Here is a 20,999-nt window from a genome sequence, read left to right as displayed (position 1 = left end):
TCTTTGCAGATAATAATTAGTGAATATGAGGTCATGCTGGAGTAGGATGGATCTTAAATCCAATATGACTTATGTCTTATAATAAGAGGAGAGAACACAGAGAGATACACAGATGAAAAAGGGCCATGTTATGATGGAGGCAGAGATTGGGGTAATGCAGGTGTAAGCCAAGGAACAATGGGGATTGCTGGTATCATGAGAAGGAAGAAGCAAGGAAGAACTTTTCCCTAAAGCTTTTAGAGGAAGCATGATCCTACTGACACCTTGACGTCAGACTTCTAATCTCCAGAACTGTGAGAGAATAAATTTCTGTTGTTTTTTCAATTTTTTGCTGTTTTTACTAAGTTGTGGTACTTTGTTATGGTAGTGCTAGGCAGCCAATACACCTACGTATATTGAAAATAACAACATACATGTTTAGTCATATCCAGGAGTTTATTAAATGATTTGTTTTGGCAAGGAAGTTTTTGGCTTTAAAATCATTTCATAGCTAAACCTGGAGCCCAGCAACTCACATTTCAGAGATGCCATGCATCTATTTAAACTGATGTCAAACATCTGCCAAAGAGTCAAACTGTGTTGATTGTAGACACTTGGAAAAATTTAAGTAATTTAGAAAGTTGATGAGTAAATTCTCTACAATTAATTCAGTTATAGAATTGAAGGATTCTGTGAGTTTCAACACAAAAAAAAGATGTATGCCATGTATTATGTGCAAAGCATGTGTGTTTTATCTTAAATTGTTTTAATTTTAAGGTGTTAAAAGGTGTCATATGGGGACATTTTTAAATCCAGGTAGATTTACTTGAAACCTTTTCCTTTGATATGAGTTAATGTGTGGGATCATACAGTTAAAGGAATAATCTCGGAATGCTTAGCTAGGCTGTGGCAATGCTAGTTTGTTAAATTGAACATCCTTAGTTTTGTATTTTCTAAAACCACTTGATACATGATATTATTGATAGGCTTTCTCATTTTCTAAAAAATACATTTTGCATATTTCATATTAAATGTAAATATTTACATTTTGTAAATATTTATTTACAAATAAATATTTGTATTTATTTATTTATTTTTGGCTGCATTGGGTCTTCGTTGCTGCGTGCGGGCTTTCTCTAGTTGTGGCGAGCAGGGGCTACTCTTCCTTGTGGTGCATGGGCTTCTCATTGCAGTGGCTTCTCTTTGCAGAGCATGGGCTCCAGGCATGCGGGCTTCAGTAGTTGTGGCACTCGGGCTTGGTAGTTGTGGCTCACAGGCTCTAGAGCGCAGGCTCAGTAGTTGTGGCACACGGGCTTAGTTGCTCCATGGCATGTGGGATCTTCCTGGACCAGGGCTCGAACCCGTGTCCCCTGCATTTGCAGGTGGATTCTTAACCACTGCGCCACCAGGGAAGTCCCTATTTCAGTATTTAAGATGAGATATTCATCTCATTAATTTTTACTTTTTGCTAGGAAAAGAATATAAAATACACCAGCATTTATACCATTTATCACATAATTTGCTGATGATACCAGAGCAGATGCTCATTAGAGTTTTTCAACATAGTCGTACCTATTGCAATAGGGAACAAACTTGTTAAGGTCCTTCTAACTGTATGTCCTGTGTTGTGCTGGCAACTGTAACACAACAGTTTGGGACCTCTTAACTTAAAATATTTCCAACAAAGCCAAATATTGTCAAGAATCAAGTTTCAGCTTATAAAGTCCTTCCATTTGGATCTCATTTAATTCTCGTATGACCATATGAGTTATGTATTAACGTCTATTTCACAGTTGAGTAAATCTGAGGCTAATTGTTGTTATGTGACTTCCCCAAGTGGTAGAGCTCTTATTTGAGCCCTAGTCTGCACCAAAATCTATATGCTCTTTCAGGAATAACATATTGCTTTACCTTGTTTGGATTGAGTTTTAAAGCTTGTTTAAAATTACCAGACTTTATGCAAAAGATTAGAATTTGAATCTCGACTCTTCTATTTATTAACTATGTAACATTAAGCCAGTTTTCTTAACCTCAGCTTTATCTGTAGTAATCATAGCTAACTTCATCGTTCGTTGTGTGCCACTTGTTCTAAGCACTTCACAGTTATTGATTAATTTAATCTTTATAACAACCCTATGAGGCAGATAAATGCCCCTATTTTACACATGGGGAAAATGAGATTCAGAGAGTTTAAATAACTTGCCCAAAGTCACAAACTACTCAGTGACAGAGCATGGACTTCAGCATCAAAGTCTGTGTGCTGTGCTGCCTCTCTGTGAAGACAGAGGTGAATAACACTCATCATGCAGCCTGGTTGTTAGCATAAATGGTGATGTGTATATAAGCATTTTGTAAACCAGAAAGGACTAAGGAAAGGTTAGTCATTATGAATAAGAACACTTTTCTTTAATTGTGGGGAAATGTCAGGGTAGGCAGTTTCCTTATAATAAATTTCTATGGAATTTAAATGCTATTGTCACATCCTAATCCTACTGATAAATTTGTTGAAATATTCTTTGAAGCAAGATGTGCATTTTGCCTCATTTAACAAATGAAACTAAGTGTAAATATTGTCTCCTACTAGTTTAGCAATTCATGTTTTATAATTACTTCTTGATCGCTTGAATTGCTTTAACTAAGGATCATTTGTTGCAGTCAATTAGTGTTTTCTTTTATTAATATGCTAGGATTTGCATGAGAAGAATTCTTAAGTATTTTAAGAGCAAATTATTTGCTATAGTGTGGTATTTATTGCAGAGAACATCTGTTCCTTTTTGATGCCTAACCATTTCATTAATGAGATGATTTTAAGTATTCTTCATAAATTATCTTATTGGGTGTCTGAATTTCAAACATTTTTCAATAAGACACTAAAATTCTGAATTGCAAAATTCTGGGTTCAGTTATCTATATTTGGTCTCTGACAACCAAGGTTAATATTTTCTTTGATAACTGTAATGCCACTTTACTTGATGAGGACTTTCATAGTCTACCTCCTTTTTCTTCTTCATCATCATCTTCATTTTCCTCTTCTTTTTTTCTTCTCTTCTTCCTATCCCCCTCCATGTCTTCTTCTGTGGTTCAACCTTTTGATAGCCTGTATTACAAAATCTCCTCTATAATTTCTGGCCAAGGATAAAAAGAAAAATAAAATTCTTTTCACATTTTTTCCATTTCCAATCTTTCTTCAGATGTTAGGTCAGATACCTTCTTCGAGTTTTGGGGTAAATAGCAGAATGAAATTCCCTCACCACCCAGTAGTGAATTAATGGTCAGGCTCCTTCCATTTGGTGCTTTGTCATGACAGGACCATTCACTTCGAAGTGTAATACTTTAGATATAATATTCACACGTTTCTAGTTGTCATTATGTAGATTGTTTCCTTGATTTAGATCATTTACCAAGATGGTTCTAATCATACAGTTTTGTTAAAATGAACAGAGCTGAAACCTCTCAAAAAGGAGAAAATCTTTCTCATAATAATAAAGCCACCATGATATTACTAAGAACAGAGGAGAGTCTTAAAGTATAATATCGTGCTCTCCTTATTCACACAGGTTCTTTGGAAATGTGAACCCATTTTTCAGTCCATTTGAGTGTTAGTTTAAATAATTGTACACATTATTTGCTCTGTTTGTGAAATGTCATCATAGATATGAGGGTCTATATTCCAGTTGTGTGGGGGAGCAAGACTCACTGGCTTTGACTAGGACTGCATTGTGCCTCTTTCTCCCTGACAACCACCATCACATTTGTGCCACCCTTCAGATCTGGGCCTTGAATGGTGAAGCCGAGAAGTATTCCTCACCCTTGAGAATGGAAAGAACAATGTTAAAAGGGACCAAAGTAGCAATTCTAAATGTTTTGGGGTAGGGCACTTCTATTCCCTTAAGAATTTTCCACACTGTGGGAAAAATAATTACTCCTAGAAGCTACTTGTTGTTGGATTGATGAATAATTTTAAGCGTTGTGCTGCAGTATGAAAGGAAAGTTCACCAAAAACAGATTTTGTTTATAAGAATAGATTATTATTTTAACCAACACAGAGTGTATGAAAATAACACTTGTTAATGTGTCTGAAAACTGTAGTCATGGTTACTTTGACCATAAGAATATATTTTCTCTCCTCTTTATCTTGGAAAGAAATCAAAACATCTGTTTCTGAGATTTTAGGACAATAAATGGCATTAATTTTTGTTCCAATTCAAGTATAAAGTATTTATATCAAGTGAGATAATTTCTTCAGCAAAGATGTATCTAAAAGGAATTTTAATAATTCTCTTTGATTCCTCTGGGACTAGTTCTGCAAAGTCATTGGAACAATAACTAGCAATCAAATAATAAGATCAGAATTATAGGTTTTATGGGTTTGATTACTGTTTATATCCATATATATAAATTATTTAACCAGCTTTTAAATAAATATTGGGTACACAGCACAGTACCAGTGCTATGGAATATACAAAATAAAAGAAAGGAAAACATTATAATTGACCTGAAAGGCCTTGAACTCTAAGGAAATATAAGATATTTCTAGAGTAGAACATTGAATTTACAATAATTTGTTCAGTTTTTATGTTAAGTGCAAAGACAATTCAAAGTAAGAAAATAAACATTTAGAGTCAGGGTGATCTCCAAAAAATCAGAGATTTTAAATCTGTTTTGTTCAGAATATTGTTTCTCTGATTACCACAAAAATACATGTTCATTGAAGAAAATTTGAAAAAGAAATTGCCTATAAACACCCTGAAATAAACATTGTTTGCTTCAGTGAATTCAGCGAACACTTTCTCTTTTACCTGTAGCTATTTTCTACCTGGAACATTCTTCCCAACCCTCTTCATCTGGCTAATTCTTGCTGATCCTTCAGGGCCTTATTTTAAATGGCACTTGCCCTCAAAAAAGTTTTCACACCTCCTACATTAGGTCTGCTGCTGATATGCTTCTATTTAATCTCTGGGCTTCCTCTACATTCATGTAATATTTATGATTCTGGACTCTGTGGATGGATGCTGGGAATACAGTGACAAACATGATAAACAGGATCTCTACCATCATGGAGTTGGCAATTGTAATGGAGACAGATAAGAAACAAACAAACAAAAAATGAATATATACATACAATTTTGTTGTAATTACATATAAATATATATTCCTTACTAGACCACCAACTCCATAAGGCGAAGACCATGCCTGTTTTGTTTAGAGAAGTTATATAGTAAATAAATGTGTATGTGTGTTTTAAATGAATGGACACTGAAGGCATGAACAAATAAGTTAACCTTTTTGTGCATTTTCTCATATTAATTCGTGTACATAAATGTATGGTCAGGCCACCCAGAATGGCTGTTCTCTTGTTCTCCGTACATCCCCTGCTCGACCAATCCCTGCCTCACCTACACCCTACTCGAATGACTGACCTTCCTACATACTTGCCCCAGGCCCCAACTAATGATTGTTCTAGCTTTAGATCAGAACTCTCCACTCTGCTTAAAGGGGCATGCCCCTCTGCTGGTTTCCCTGGTAACTGATGAGCCAACCTGAAGTCAATTCCCCCATAACTTGTAACCTCCCCCTGCCCCTGTGAGCGAAGACTGCCGCCATGTCCTGCCAGCCATGTGCCACACACAGTGGGGTGTTGCTCCAGCACCTTGCTTCAGACGTGTAAGCTCCCCATCCATTAAACCCTTATGTCTCTGTTGCCGACTCTGGACTCTTTTCTTCTGTCTTGAAGCTGGGCAAGTACAGGCCTTTCAGGCCTGCATGGTTAGCCCAATAATAAAATACAATTTTCATATATACTCAAAATTGGAATCTTTCTATGAATACATAGTATACTTTTTCCATTTAACATTATGTCCTATGTGATTAAATGTTTTAATGGTTGTTTAATATTTAACTATAAGAATGTACTAGAATGATTTTTAATCATCACCTATTGAGATTCTTATTTTCACTCTTTTCCTGACTCAGAACTACACATTCATTTAGATTGTTGCCAGTAGTTTACTGTTGCAAATTATGTTCTGATGAATACCTTTATGCATAAATCCTGTATCTTTGATTATATTTACTTGGAAATATTGAATCACTGGACAGAGGTTATTATCTTTTTAAGGCTTTTATATAGGTTGCCAAATTGTATTCCAGAAAGGTAAATTATAGTTTATTAAGGGACAATTTAGATAATTTCATTAGGTTTTTTCTTTTGTTGGCTTTTTTTAATCCAATAGCATTTCAATGAAGAGACTATGTAATGTACGCTTGGATTGTTTTATTTTTCTTCCCTCCTACTCAACACTTTCCAGCAGCGTTTCAACTTCTCCTATCTTTTGAGATTAGCCATCTGATTAAAATGATCTTTTAATATTCAAAATATTAATTTTGATGTAAGATTTTTTCTTTGTTTTTTTAAATTAATTTTTATTGGAATTTCATTAGGTTTTGAAACTAGCAATGGATATGACCTAATCAAAAGGAGGCTGGCAGGTGCAAGGGCACTGAATGAGAAGTATCAACAATTAATTGTATCAACTAGAAATGCTTGTGTTATATTGTGGAGTGAAGAGGGATAGGGTTGGAACTCTTGGGACAGGTGAACGCTAGATGAGAGAATTTCAGTTTTTTTAAATAGATGTTTGGAAGCCACTGTAAGATTTTGGGAAGGAGAGGGATAAAACTGTTTCTGGAGGTAAACATGTCTTTACTCAGATTAGTAACTTGGTGACTTTAAGCAATTGAATTTACTGCTTAAATTTCAGCTGTGTTTCACTCACTTTCCAAAGGGCTTAGGGAATCCAGATACCTTTCTGTTCTCTGTTGCATACCACTACAGCTGTGGGAGATTTGTGGGAGGCTATTTCAAGTATTCTCTACTCAGATACTTCTCTGAACCATTTTTAACCCACTGCACGGGCACACCATTTTGGACATACCATTCCTCCCTCTCCCTCCCTTCCTTCCTTCCTCCCTCCTCCCCTCCCTTCCTCCCTCCTCCCCTCCCTTCCTCCCTCTCCTCCCTTCCTCCCTCCTCCCCTCCCTTCCTTCCTTCCTTCCACTTATATTTATTAACAGCATGCATGATTCTATGGAAAGCAGGCTTGAAATCTGGTCATTCTGACTCTCAAGAGCAGTGTGTTCTGAGGACGGCTGCCTGTAGCTCTCTCTTGAACTCCACTGGTGTGCACACCTTGATGATATTGTGGTACTGGCCTTCTGGCACCATGTGATCTGGCCCCTTCCCTCTCAAAGGGGAATAGACTGGGGTCCCATTTGATGGCATCCGCATGTAGCTCCCTGGGGTGCAAGTTGCAGCTCCTGCAGAGCTTCCTGCTGGGACCAAGCATGGACCTGATGACATCCCTCTCCATCTTATGCTCTCACTGCTTATACAGGGAATACTTCTTCAGAAGCTGAGCTCTCATCTCATCTCTTCCAAGAGGAGTTCCACCTGAGGCTGCTGTTTCGCTTTATCCAAGAACTCACAGGGGTAATAAAATCCTCAAAGGGAATTAGCTCCTGGCTAGGCTTTCCTCTTTTTCAAATGTTCCTTTGCTGCTTGGTTTTTTTTTTAAAGATTTAACTACCTCTCTCACAGAGCTTCTGCTCTCATGGGAACAAGTTCCCAGAAGGCCAACAATGAAGCTTTCTGGTAGGTGTCTCTAATCTATGTCTGCCAAATTCCCAAAGTGGCCATGGCCTTTAGGCTGCTTCCAGGCACACACCCCTTTGCAGTCAGGGCCCATGTGCCCCACACAGAGATCCAGACATAGCATTTCTTTAAAGAGAGTTTAGAATGTCTCTTGTTTGTGCCAGGGAAAATGAGGAATAAATTTCACTGACTAGAGATTCCCCTAATCTTATCGGGAAATGGAAGGTATCATAATTGAGGGGGAATGGAAACATTCATTGATTTAATATTTCCAAAATATTGTCTCTGTTACATTATTATTAGATGTGGCATTTCAGAAAGTTTATCATGGCACTAAACTCAAGGTGAGCTGAGCGTGAAGAGAGCCTGGAAGCAGGTCATATACTCTGTGCTTACCTCCAGGAAACCATTTAATTAGAGTATGATATGCTGCCCCGTAAGAAAGTTCTAGAAAATCCAATATAACTTGTAATTTCTCTGGGAAAAATCCTCAAAATGTATTTTTTTTTTACTGAGAGTGCGCCTGAAGTATTATCTTCATGTATAAAAGATTAAATTTTTTTCTCTAAACACAGATTTCTGGCAGCACTCTATTAATCATCATAAACTTTCTCCCAGAGTTCAAAAATCCTTTTAGAAAGAGGGGAGAAAATGAATATTTTTCCTCTGTAGAATGTAAATGAATTTTTAGTGTAAGTCATGTGGATCTATATCGAATAACCAGGCAGTTTATTAATTCTAAGAGTTTTTTAGCTCAAAGCATTTTTATGTGCATTATAATTTGTCTTGAAGACTCAGTAGTGGTGTTGTACTGTTCTTTTTTCTATTCAGAGCTGAAACTTCAGATACTTGTTCTTTTCTATTAACTTTGCATTGTTTCATTATATTTACCCTTAATATTTCAAGATTTTCTTCACAATAGAAAGGATAGGCAATACATTATAATGTCTAAGCCAGTGTGCCTTGTACGCTTATGCTGAAGATCTATTTAGTTCTCATCACTCCCTCTCCTCCTTCGGTGCCTATAACACATTAATCTTTTGGTTCTTTCCTTTCCTGCTTGACTGGTTGACTTCTCTTTATCCTTTCAGTCCCTGGATGTTGATATTCACCACAATTGAATACCATGGATTCAAATTTTTCTACCTAAATATTTTTCCTGAGCTACAGATCCATTTAAAACTACTTATTGTATCAGCATCTTGGTCTGAATGCATCAGAAGTGCCTCGTGTTGCAACATATTCAAATGTGAAAGTTCTTATATTTTCCTCTAAATTGCCTTGAAGCATCGTCATCCACCCTTAAGAAGCTGGAACATTTAGCATTTTCTGTGATCTGCTCTTTTCATTGCCATTGCACTAATTTAGGACTCATTTTCTCTTTACTGAGGTCACAAATAAATTTAGAAAAGATCTTATTATAATACACAAGTTTGATTCACTAAAATTAAAAAATAAAGACTGAACACTATATAAAAGGTTAAAGATGACATATTATACATCTTAATGAGCAATGATGAGCATTGTAAAATTATTCCATTTGTAATCACTTGATCATTAGAAACTTCTTAGACTTTCTGTTTCCCTCAGTTTCAGTGTCATGGCTGTACATTTATTTGCTTTTTCGTAGATATATTCATACTGAGAGGTCTTTTTCAGTATGTGCTCCTGTGTCAGATTCTGATGTTATGACATGTGATTATTGACTTCTACCAGCTCAGTGTCAATGTGATCCTCGTGAAATGATCTTACAGTATATTGGAAGCATACTCTATGTATGTACCAGCAACCTCTCTTCTTATAATACAAAAGGTAGTAAGATCTGATGCAATAGCTTCTTTACCTGCTCTGCTTTTGTTTTATCTTCTTTTTGTATTGCTAGGTAAAATATCTAGGTAGAAAAATCTAGATATCCTTTTTGTATTGCTGTCCCTTGCTCCCACTTTTTCTAATTATTCTCATCAGTAAAAACTTAGAGTACAATCAACATTCATTTAGTAGCAAAAAGGATATATATAATACATTTTAATACAATGGATTTTTACATAAAAAGATTTGAATTTGGGAATGCATTACTGTATTTCATAGGGCTTTGTGTTGTTAACCCAATTTTCATATGCTTATGCTCATGACATTATAAAATTAAGGTGCTCGTACCCTTTTCTGGATAAATTGTTAAATGCCTAATTCCTCCCTCTATTCTTTCTGTTTCCTTCTTTTTCTGCCCGCCTTTTTAAATTGTTACTTCTGGCAGGTGCATATTTTCCAAAATGAACACTGTTGTGAAAAAAAAAAGTCTCTGGGTTCTTTAAGAGCAGAAGGATGCACTTCATTTTAGTTTCTTCAGAGAAGGGGATCTCAAGAGGTCAATGCAAACATTGGCAGGTACATTTTTTTTTTAAATTAATTAATTAATTAATTTATTTTTGGCTGTGTTGGGTGTTCCTTTCTGTGCGAAGGCTTTCTCCAGTTGCGGCAAGTGGGGGCCACTCTTCATCGCGGTGCGCGGGCCTCTTACTGTCGCGGCCTCTCCTGTTGCGGAGCACAGGCTCCAGCCGCGCAAGCTCAGTAGTTGTGGCTCACGGGCTTAGTTGCTCCGCGGCATGTGGGATCTTCCCAGACCAGGGCTCGAACCCGTGTCCCCCGCATTGGCAGGCAGATTCTTAACCACTGCGCCACCAGGGAAGCCCGGCAGGTACATTTTAAATAGTCATATACATATGAGGGAGCAGATGTGCGCCAAGGTTGCCCTGAAGAAATGATATTAGTGATGTATACCTGGATCTATGTCTGTACTTTGTTTCCTCAACTAAAGTTAAAATACCTGGGACCCCACAATATTTTTGTTGTGTATCCTACCACATGGGGATATAGTATTGTGAAAGGAGATTCATAAATATTTGTTGATCCATGATCTAACCCTGCCTGGGTGTTTTATTCAATGCCACATATCCTGAAGAAACAGCTTGGCATTAACTGGGAAAAAAAGCCCAGCATTTATTTTTTGTTTATCTATGATTTACATAATTTTCCAATTTTGCTTCACAGTCATTTATTCATTAATGAATAAATGAAGTAATTCTAATGGGAAAAAACAGGACTGATCATAAAATAGTGTTAATAATTTATTGGAAATCTAAAGAAGCTAGGTATAATATGTTTCAAATCAGTACCATTCATTAACTTTTAGCCACTGTATTATGTACAGCACCTAGCCCCCTGAGAATATTAAATGTTTATAATTAATTATAGTAATTCCCCTTTCCCATTCTATTCTCAAGATCTCCTTTGAGAAAAGAAATGGCAGTTTATTTACTTCCATCTATATTTGTTGTGTTTCTTTAGGTTTTTCATTACTTAACTCAGATACCAAGAATCAGTTGTTTTGTTTCCTTCTTACAATAAAACAAAAACAGAAAACCTCTTACATTTTGGTTTCAGTGATTAACTTCAGTGTTCCCAGAGTAATGTAGTGTATATATAACAAAAAAATTAATGGTATAATCCTCTGGGAGTATACCTATATGTGCTGTGTCTCTTCCTCCATCTTTAAGTCTTAGAGCACTTGGTTCCTGACAAAGCACTATATTTGGTGGTGGTACAAGAAGCAGTTCTCATTTCTGGAACTGGATGCGTTCCTGCAAAGCCTTATGTAAAAGTATATGTTAAATATAATAAAGGGGGCTAAATATTTCAGGAAAATGCAGAGTGAAATATTTTGTGAAATACAGCCACCTTCACTTTTTTGAAAATAAATATCAAACATTAATTTTGGTGCCTGACACTTCATTTCTTGTTCTTGTATTGACATGTAATTTATTTATAATGAATTTCATCAATTATAGTTATACAATTTGTTAAGTTTTGACAAGTGTATACTATATTGAAACTACCACCACAATCAGGATATAGATTTCCATTATCTGAAAAAGTTCCCTTATGTACATTTGCAATCAGTCCCGTCCATACCCAGGCCCCAAGCATTCTTTGATCTGTTTGCTTACTCTATAGTTATGCATTTTCTAGATGTTCATATTAATACAGTCAAGTAGTATGCATTCTCTTGTGTCTTGGCTTTATTCACTCAGCATAATGTTTTTGAAATTCATCTGTGTATCAGTTGTTTGTTCTTTTTAATGCTGAGTAGCATTGCTTTTTATGGATATAGCAAAATTTGTTTTTGTGTGGACATAAGTTTTCAACTCCTTAGGTAAATACCAAGGAGCATGATTGCTGGATTATGTGGTAAGGATATATTTAATTTTATAAGAAACCATCCAGTTGTCTTCCAAAGTATCTGTACCATTTTGCATTCCCACCAGCAATGAATGAGAATTCCTGTCGTTTCACATTCTCCCCAGCATTTGATGTCATCAGTCTTCTGGATTTTGGCCATTCTAGTAGGTGTGTAGTGGTATCTCATTTTTAATTTGAATAAAGTCAGCTTATCAATTCTTTTTTTCATGGATTATGCCTTTGGTGTTGTTTCTAAACAGTCACCACCAAACCTAAGGTCATCTAGATTCTCTCCTATGTTATCTTCGAGGAGTTTTATAGTTTTGCACTTTATATTTAAGTCTATGATCTATTTTTTTTTTGTTTTTTTGATGTAGACCATTTTTAAAGTCTTTATTGAATTTGTTACAATATTGCTTCTGTTTTATGTTTTTTGGTTTTTTGGCCGCGAGGCATGTGGGATCTTAGCTCCCCGACCAGGGATCGAAGCTACACCCCTTGCATTGGAAGGCGAAGTCTTAACCACTGGACTGCCAGGGAAGTCCCATGTGATGTATTTTGAGTTAATTTTTGTGACGAGTGTAAAGTCTGTGTCTAGATTCTTTTTTTGTTGTTGTTCATTTGTTTCAGCACCATTTGTGAAGAGACTATCTTTGACCCATTATATTGCCTTTGCTCCTTTGTCAAGGGTCGGTCAACTATATTTATGTGGGTCTATTTCTGGACTCTCTGTTCTGTTACATTGATCTATTTGTCTGTTCTTTCACCAATACCATCCTGTCTTGATTACTGTAGATTTATAATAATAATTCTTAATTGCTAATGTAAATGGTATTGTGTTTTTAATTTCAAACTCCACTGTTCATTGCTGGTATGTTAGGAAAGCAATTAATTTTTGTATATTAACTTTGTATCTTGCAACCTTGCTGTAACCACTTAGTTCCAGGAGTTTTTGGTTGATTCTTTTGGACTTTCTACATAGGCAGTCATGTCATCTGCAAATAAAGACAATTTTAATTCTTCCTTCCTAATCTATATGTTTCATTTCCTTTTCTCTCCCAGTGGCATTAGGAAGGATTCCAGTACAATGAAAAGTGGGGTATGAGTGTTATTCTTGTCTTGTTCCTTATCTTAGTGGGAAATCTTTGAGTTTTTCAGCATTAAATGTTTTAGCTGTAGGTTTTTTGTAGTTTTTTTTTTTTTTTATCGATTTGAGGAAGTTTCTCTCTATTCCTAGTTTACTGAGAGCTTTTATCATGAGTGGTTGTGAATTTTGTTAAATACTTTCCTGCATCTATTCACATGATTATGTGATTTTTCTTCTTTAGTCTGTTAGTGTGATGGATTACATTAATTGATTTTCGAATGTTGAACCAGCCTTGCGTACCTGGAATAAATCCCACTTGGTTGTAGTTTATAATTCTTTTTCATATTGTTGCATTTGATTTTCTAATATTTTGTTGAGGATTTTTGCATCTATGTTCTTGAGACTATTGGTCTTAGTTTCTTTCTTTTGCAATATTTTTGTCTGGTTTTGATGTTAGGGCAATGCTGGCCTCAATGAACGAATTAGACATATTCCCTCTGCTTCTGTCTTCTGAAAGAGATTGTAGAAAATTGGTATAACTTCTTCCTTAAATGTTTGGTGGAATTTACCAATGAACACGTCTGGGCCTAGTGCTTTCTGTTTTGGAAGATTATTAATAATTAATTCAATTTCTTAATAGATAAAAGTCTATTCAGGAAATTTGTGGCATGGGCTCTAAAGAGACTAGGAGCTCTGTTGGAGCCCAGAAGGGGGTGGATGATAAACTTGAGTGTTCCTCTTTAGTTTCTTCAATTGTAGGGAAGGCAGTGGTTTCTGACTCAGGAAAACAATCTCAGCAACATGTGGAACGACATTGAGCTGCTAACGATGATACAGGAAGTGGGTACCTAAGTGTTGGTTCAAGAAAAGAACATGGAACTGCTTTATATCAAGTAGATTTACTAGCAGACATCTCCGGAAAGTTACTGAAGTGGATGTGGTTGGCGTGTGTCAAGAAGGAAAGTTTCAAAAAAAAAAAGAAGGAAAGTTTCTTTTGGTTGGGGAGAGAAGTGGCAACTTACAAAACAAACATTACTTACCAACGCTTTTGTTCAGAAAGCTAACGATGAAAATCAGTGTTCTTACCGAATCTTGTTATTGGGGAAGATAGTTCAAATGAAGGTAGCTTTTATATGTTGCTTCTTACAAACAATGGATTTTTTTGTATTACAAACCTTCAGCTTGTAAAAATTCAACAAGTGATTGAAAAGGTAGACTTCCATATGGCAAAAAAGTTACAAGGACAAATCAAGTCCAGTTTTATTTCTACTGAAAATTATCATACCCTTGGTTGTCTCAGTCTTGTGGCTGGTGATTTAGCAAGCGAAATCCCTGTGATAATTGGGGGAACTGGTAATTGTGCATTCTCAAAATGGGCACCAGATTCTTCTAGGAAAGAGATGACCTAAGTGAAGAGTGTTATTGATGCAGAGATTATGAAGGTGCAAAGTAGTTCCAGCTGATAGACAATCTACTTTTTGTTTTTGATACCAATAATGTGCTGAGCTTATGGGATATTTACATCCTAACTCCCATGTGGAACTGGCCCTCCCTTCACATAGCAGAGTTTCTTCTCACCACAGAAGCAGATTAGCCTTCATCAGTCATGTGGCAAGGGATTACAAATCTCATATTAGTAGCTCTGACAACTACTACTACTAATAAGATGAGAAACCTCATGGTCTATTCATTACCTATGAGGGAAATACTGTATTCTTTGGAAGTATCTAGTGTTTCTTCTTTGGTCCAAACAGGAATTAGCACAGATACCATATACCTTATGAAAGGAATTTGCAAAAATGATCCAAAACTATCTGAAGACTCAGTCTCTGTTTTAGTACTCAGATGTCTTACAGAAGCTTTACCAGAAAACAGGCTGAGTTGGTTACTTCACAAACACAGATTTGCTGAAGCTGAGAGCTTTGCCATTCAGTTTGGACTAGATGTTGAGCTTGTTTGCAAAGTAAAATCAAATGACATATTGGAGAAACTAGCTTTGAGTTCTCTGGACACCAGTGAGCAGGTCAAATGGCAAAAACTTGTAGATGAAGCTAAGGAAAATCTGCATAAAATCCAGGACAATGAATTTGTGGTGAATTACTGCTTGGAGGCTCAATGGATAACCTATGAAACTACCCAGGAAATGCTAATTATGCCAAAACCAGACTTTTGAAGAAAGAAGATAAAACTGTTCCTGTCTATTCTGATGGCTTAAAAGAGATACTGAGGGCTCATGCAAAGTTGACTACTTTTTATGGAGCATTTGGACCAGAAAAATTCAGTGGTAACTCTTGGATTGAATTTCTGAATAATGAAGATGACCTTAAGGATATTTTTTTACAGCTAAGAGAGGGAAACCTTGTTTGTGCACAGTACCTTTGGCTGAGACATCGGGCAAACTTTGAAAGCAGATTTGATGTGAAAATGCTTGAGAACGTGCTCAACTCAATTTCTACACCAATCTCTTTGCAAAAGCTTTGTCCATGGCTTAAAAATGATGTGATCCCATTTGTGAAAAGGACTGTACCTGAAGGACAGACAATTCTTGCAAAATGATTGGAACAAGCAGCCAGGAACCTTGAACTAACTGATAAGGCAGAGTGGCCAGAAAATGGGCTTCAACTGGCAGAGGTATTTTTTACAGCAGAAAAACCATATGAGTTAGGATTGGTGTCCTCTTGGTGTTGGAGTTCCTTGGATTATCAAAACACAGAGGAAGTATGTCAGTTAAGGACTTTGTTAAATAACCTGCGAGAGTTAATCACACTGCATAGGAAATACAGCTGCAATTTGGCCCTCTCTGATTCTGAGAAGGAGGATACAACCACAATTGTATTCCGAATGTTTGATAAAGTGCTGGCCCCCGAGCTTATTCCTTCCATCTTCGAGAAGTTTATAAGAGTTTACATGAGGAAACATGACTTGCAGGAGGAGGAACTTCTCCTTCTGTACGTAGAGGATTTATTGAAGAGATGTAGCTCAAAGTTCACCTCATTCTTTGATACAGCATGAGAAGCAAAAGCTATGGCAGTAATAGGATGTTTATCTGACACAGATGTAAGTAAATAGTGATCATATAGATTTTCCTTTTGGGCATTGCATCCTTTCTTAAAACTTTTTTTTCTGGTCACAAAAGCAACATATATTTGTTAGGGAGAATTTGTGTAATATGAAAAGAGAATAAAAAGAAAATAAAAACCAAAAAAAAAAAAAGTCTATTCAGGTTGCCTATTTCCTCTTATGTGAGTTTTGGCCACTTGTGTCTTTTAAAGAATTGGTCCCTTTCATCTAGGTTACCAAATTTGTGGGCATAAAGTTGTTTGTAGTATTTCTTATTTATCCTTTTAAAGTCCATGGTATTTGTAGTGATGTACCCTCTTTCATATCTGATATTAGTAGGTTTTGTCTTTTTTTTCTTAGTTAACCTGGCCAGGGGCTTATCAGTTTTATTGATTCTTTTTCCCAAAGAACAAGATTTTGATTTTATTGATTTTCTCTACTGGTTTTCTGTCTTAAATTTCATTGATTTTGCTCTATTTTTAAAAAAATATCATTTGGAATTCTACCTTATGGTCTGGTGTTTTATTTACTTACTTATTAAAAAAAATTTTATTTATTTATTTGGTTGTGCTGCGTCTTAGTTGTGGCAGGCGGGCTCCTTAGTTGCAGGTCTCAGGCTCCTTAGTTGCAGCACGCAGCCTCCTTAGTTGTGACATGCAAACTCTTAGTTGCAGCATGCATGTGAGATCTAGTTCCCTGACCAGTGATTGAACCCGGGCCCCCTGCATTGGGAGTGCGGAGTCTTATCCACTGCGCCACCAGGGAAGTCCCTGATTTTGCTCTAATTTTTATTATTTCTTTTCTTCTGCTTACTTTGGATTTAACTTGCTCTTCTTTTTCTGGTTTCCCAAGATGGAAGCTTAGATGATTGATTTTAGAACTTTCTTCTTTTCTAATCTATGCATTCAAAGGTATAAATTTCCCTCTACCCACTGCTTTCCCTGGATCCCACGAAATTTGATAAGCTTTATTTTCATTTTCATTTAGTTCAGAATATTTTTAATGTCTCTTGAGATTTCTCTTTTGACCTATGTGTTGTTTAGAAGAGTGTTATTTAATCTCCACATATAATATTTGGGAATTCTTTTTCTGTTATTGATATCTGGTTTAATTTTATTGTGATCTGAGAGCAGATATTGTATGATTTCTATTCTTTTAAGTATATTAAAGTGTGTTTTATGGCCCAGAATATGGTCTATTTTGGTGAATGTCCATGTGATATTGAGAAGAATGTGTATTCTGCTGTTGTTGGATGAATTGATCTATAGATCTGGTATACCGAGTTGATTGATGTTGTTGAGTTCAACTATGTCCTTACTGATTTTCTGCCTGCTGGATCTGCCCATGTCTGATAGAGCGTGTTGACATCTCCAACTAAAATAATGTATTCATCTATTTCTCCCTGCAGTTCTATCAGTTTCTGCCTCCTGTATTTTGACACTCTATTGTTAGGTGCATACACAATAAAGATTGTTATGTCTTCTTGGAGAATTGACCCCTTTATCATCATGTAATGCTCTTCTTTATCCTTGATAACCTTCCTCACTCTGAGGAGGTTTTCTTTTGATTTTATTTCCCCAGTGAAATAATAAACATGGCTACTAATTGAGAATGATATGGGAAATGGTATGCTGGAGGAGAAAACTGAAAGTCTGAAAGAGTCATATTGGAGAGTGGAAAATACATTTTTCTGGAAACAATATTAGGCTGCTTTGTTTGGTTTTAGGCAGAGAGTTACATTTAGCCAGGATTGGGATTTTTCAGGTAAGTACAATAAAGAGAAAAAAGAGGTTGATTATGATGAGTGAATGTCACTATAAGTTATAAATTCTAAATTATTCCTGGCCATAGAAAAATATATAAAGTTTCATTTTATGAGGCTAGCATAATGCTGGTACTTAATCCCAACTAAGATAACACCAAAGTAAAAATTTTTTAAAAATTAACTCTCTCATGTCTATGTATGTCTAGGTATAATATTACAAGAGAATATAGCAATTTAATCAAAAGATGATGCCCATGACCTAGTAGAATCTATTCTAGGACTGGAAGGATGGTTAAACATCAGGAAATCAATAATATCTTTCATTGCATCAATAAATTAAGGAACAAAAAGCTATATTAGTATATCAGTAGATACTGAAAATCTATTTGTGGCCTAAATAGATTTTCAGTATATATTATGATTTTCTAAGACTCCACTCTTATGGGAATTTTAACAAGTAGCCTTGATTTGGATAGCATCATGTTCTATCTATTTAAGGCAACATACTTGCTCTTTTAAAAGTTTTACCTGATCAATCTCCTTATCCACAAAATAGAAATTATAAAATAAATGGAGATATTATGCTTAAATTATTTTATGATTTAAATGATATAACACATTCAAAATGCACTGTAAGAATTAAAATGTGACATATATGTTTAATTATTGAAACATAATTATTTGTCTTATTAAAGCTCCATGTGCACCTATAGTTGCTGTTATTGCAGATATGGGAATTATTATAGTGTATAAAAATAATTGCATATATCTACAGTTTTCTTGGATTTTTAGGCTTACCACCTGAATTTTACTGATTTAATGTTACCTCATAATTATATTACAGTATGAAAATTTATATTTATTGTTCCCCCAGCCTGAAGTAGTTTCCCTGTTGAATAAGCCAACAAGTACCTTGAGTGCAGCACTTCAAATTTTATACATTTTGGTTAAAAGTGGAATTTCCAAATATTAGAGACTGTAACTGTTGAATTTAACTTAATAATACATTAGAATTATAAAATCGATTTGAATTATAAAATTGCATGGCTTATATTTGAATAACCAGGTTTACAGAGCATGCATTAGATTGCCTGGCATAAGGTCAATCCCATGTTATTTCAGAAAACTTCAGGAAAATGTAGTGTGGGAGACAGAACACTTATTTGGAAACTTAAACTTTTATATAATAATTAACATTTATTTTCAACTTTTAGAAAAATTTTATTTACCTTTTTTATCCTTGTTTAATTTCCATTCAAGATTCTTTTAATCCAATTGCTAAAAATTTTTATGATTGCTTATTAATATTGAAAATATAATACTTGATTCCTAAACATTGGAATATAATTAAAAGTAAGGGGCCTTCATCTTACAGATGGAGAAACTGAGATTCAGAGAAATTAAGCTCCCAGGGTCATAGATCTAGTTAGTGGCAAATCTAGTACTCTAACCTAGTTTTCCTGATTGTCATCCCATCTCATTCTTATTTATCTTACACCAAATTCTTCTCAAATCTCTCATGGACTGGGTGCCACATGCATATATTTTATACATATTTGGATTTTATTTGATTGTTTATTTGGGGGTAGTCCAGAGAGCTAGGTAAAATGCTTTAAAAATTCAGTCTTCATAGGCTATTAGACTAGCTCCTAAACACACCATTTATGTGTTTGTCTTTAGAATGTTCCATTCCCTTCTTTTTGTTTCAGGTCAACCAAGTTTTATTTATATAAAGAACACCTGTACATAATAATAACCTGGCTATAGGAAGCCTTTAGGGCAGCTCTGTAATTATTGAAATAATCAAGTCCCTTTGAGAAAAATCATTTTCTGAATGATGCTATTCTCCAAAGTGCTGGATTAAACTACCTCAGTTGGTAGAGAGCTCAGATTTCAGAAAGCCCTTTAAATGTAGAAGAATACAAAGATAGGAAACGTGTTTGTGTAGTGTATTTGGATGCTTCTGGATTTCCTCATCACAGCATACTTAAAATAAACATTTGAGAGTTAGACAAATAATACCACTCTATGCAGACTGAATACTTGTCAGACACTACCTTCTCTTATTGTGATTCTAACAACACTTAATCATTATATATAAATATAGAACAGAGTTGTTTTGACCAAAATTTAACTAATATCGGTGGCACCAGTTACTGAGTCTCCAAAGTCCTTTTTAAGGGTTGAGGAGAAAGTAGGATGTGGTTAGGCTAGATTTTATAAACATATTGTACTAACTCATATTGTTTCCAAAAAGACATTTAGATATTTGAGCTTTTAAAAACTGGAATAATTTGCCATTACATTATAATATCTCAATAATCTAAAAGTCTGTATAATGCACAGAAGAGCTGTACATTATACTTTTAATAAGAAAAATAAATCTTTTAAAAATCTCTTATAAGTTTAGTTTGAAATGCCTTATGGGATTTGCTTTTAAGGAAGGCCTCAGCAACTTTAAAAAATAAATTTGAGAACTACTTGGAAAGATGCCTAACAAGCTCTATTTTATCTGCTTTGGGAAATATGAATTTTTCCATATTTTCTTAGATTGATTTGCTTAACATAAGCAGAACAGAATTTATATATATTGTTAAACCTGTCTTAAAAATTGATCATAAAAGTACATGCCTTAAACGTATTTTTAAAAAGTACATGCATGTACTTTTTTAAAGCATACTAATATCCAATTTTCTTGTTATTGAAAAGTTCAAACATATTATAGAAGTAGAGAATAGTATGATGAAGTTCTTTGTACTAGTCACCCAGCTTCATCAGTGATCAATATTTTACCAATCTTGTTTCATTTATCCTCCCGCTTTTTTTTTTTTTTTTCTGGAGTATTATAAAGCAAACCCCAGACAACAATCTTAACAATAAGCAATATTGTTGCTTATTAGATCTGAATCTTTACACAAACTGGTGAGTGAAAGATGTTCAGAAGGTGTAAAATAGAGTGGGAGCAGAGGGGTCACACTTACTCCGGCTCCTTGGTAAACAATGGCAGAAGTAATATGCAAGGCTTAAGAATCCTTACTCTTCACTCCTTGCCAGAGCAACCGAACAATGTTCGGTTGTGTCATGTGCACTTGTGCCCTTGTGGGGAATGATGATGGTAAGGTCTGTATGAGATGCTGAGCAACACACCCTGCAACCTTGTTGCTGGATGGGGTTCCCTGAGAAAACGACTCCTAACTGACTAGGGCATAGGAGGCTTATAG

General features: G+C 35.4%; 1 protein-coding gene and 1 pseudogene across 2 annotated transcripts in view; one reads left to right on the top strand and one right to left on the bottom strand.

The window, feature by feature from the left end:
• The window catches only part of ANKS1B (ankyrin repeat and sterile alpha motif domain containing 1B), a 953,137-nt gene that overhangs the window by 167,388 nt on the left and 764,750 nt on the right, over nucleotides 1–20,999 (top strand). The window lies entirely within an intron of this gene.
• LOC118901960 lies at nucleotides 7,103–7,675 on the bottom strand (annotated as a pseudogene).

Source organism: Balaenoptera musculus, chromosome 10 (assembly GCF_009873245.2).
Source record: "Balaenoptera musculus isolate JJ_BM4_2016_0621 chromosome 10, mBalMus1.pri.v3, whole genome shotgun sequence".
NCBI lineage: Eukaryota > Metazoa > Chordata > Mammalia > Artiodactyla > Balaenopteridae > Balaenoptera > Balaenoptera musculus.
This window is presented reverse-complemented; position numbering and strand designations above follow the sequence as displayed.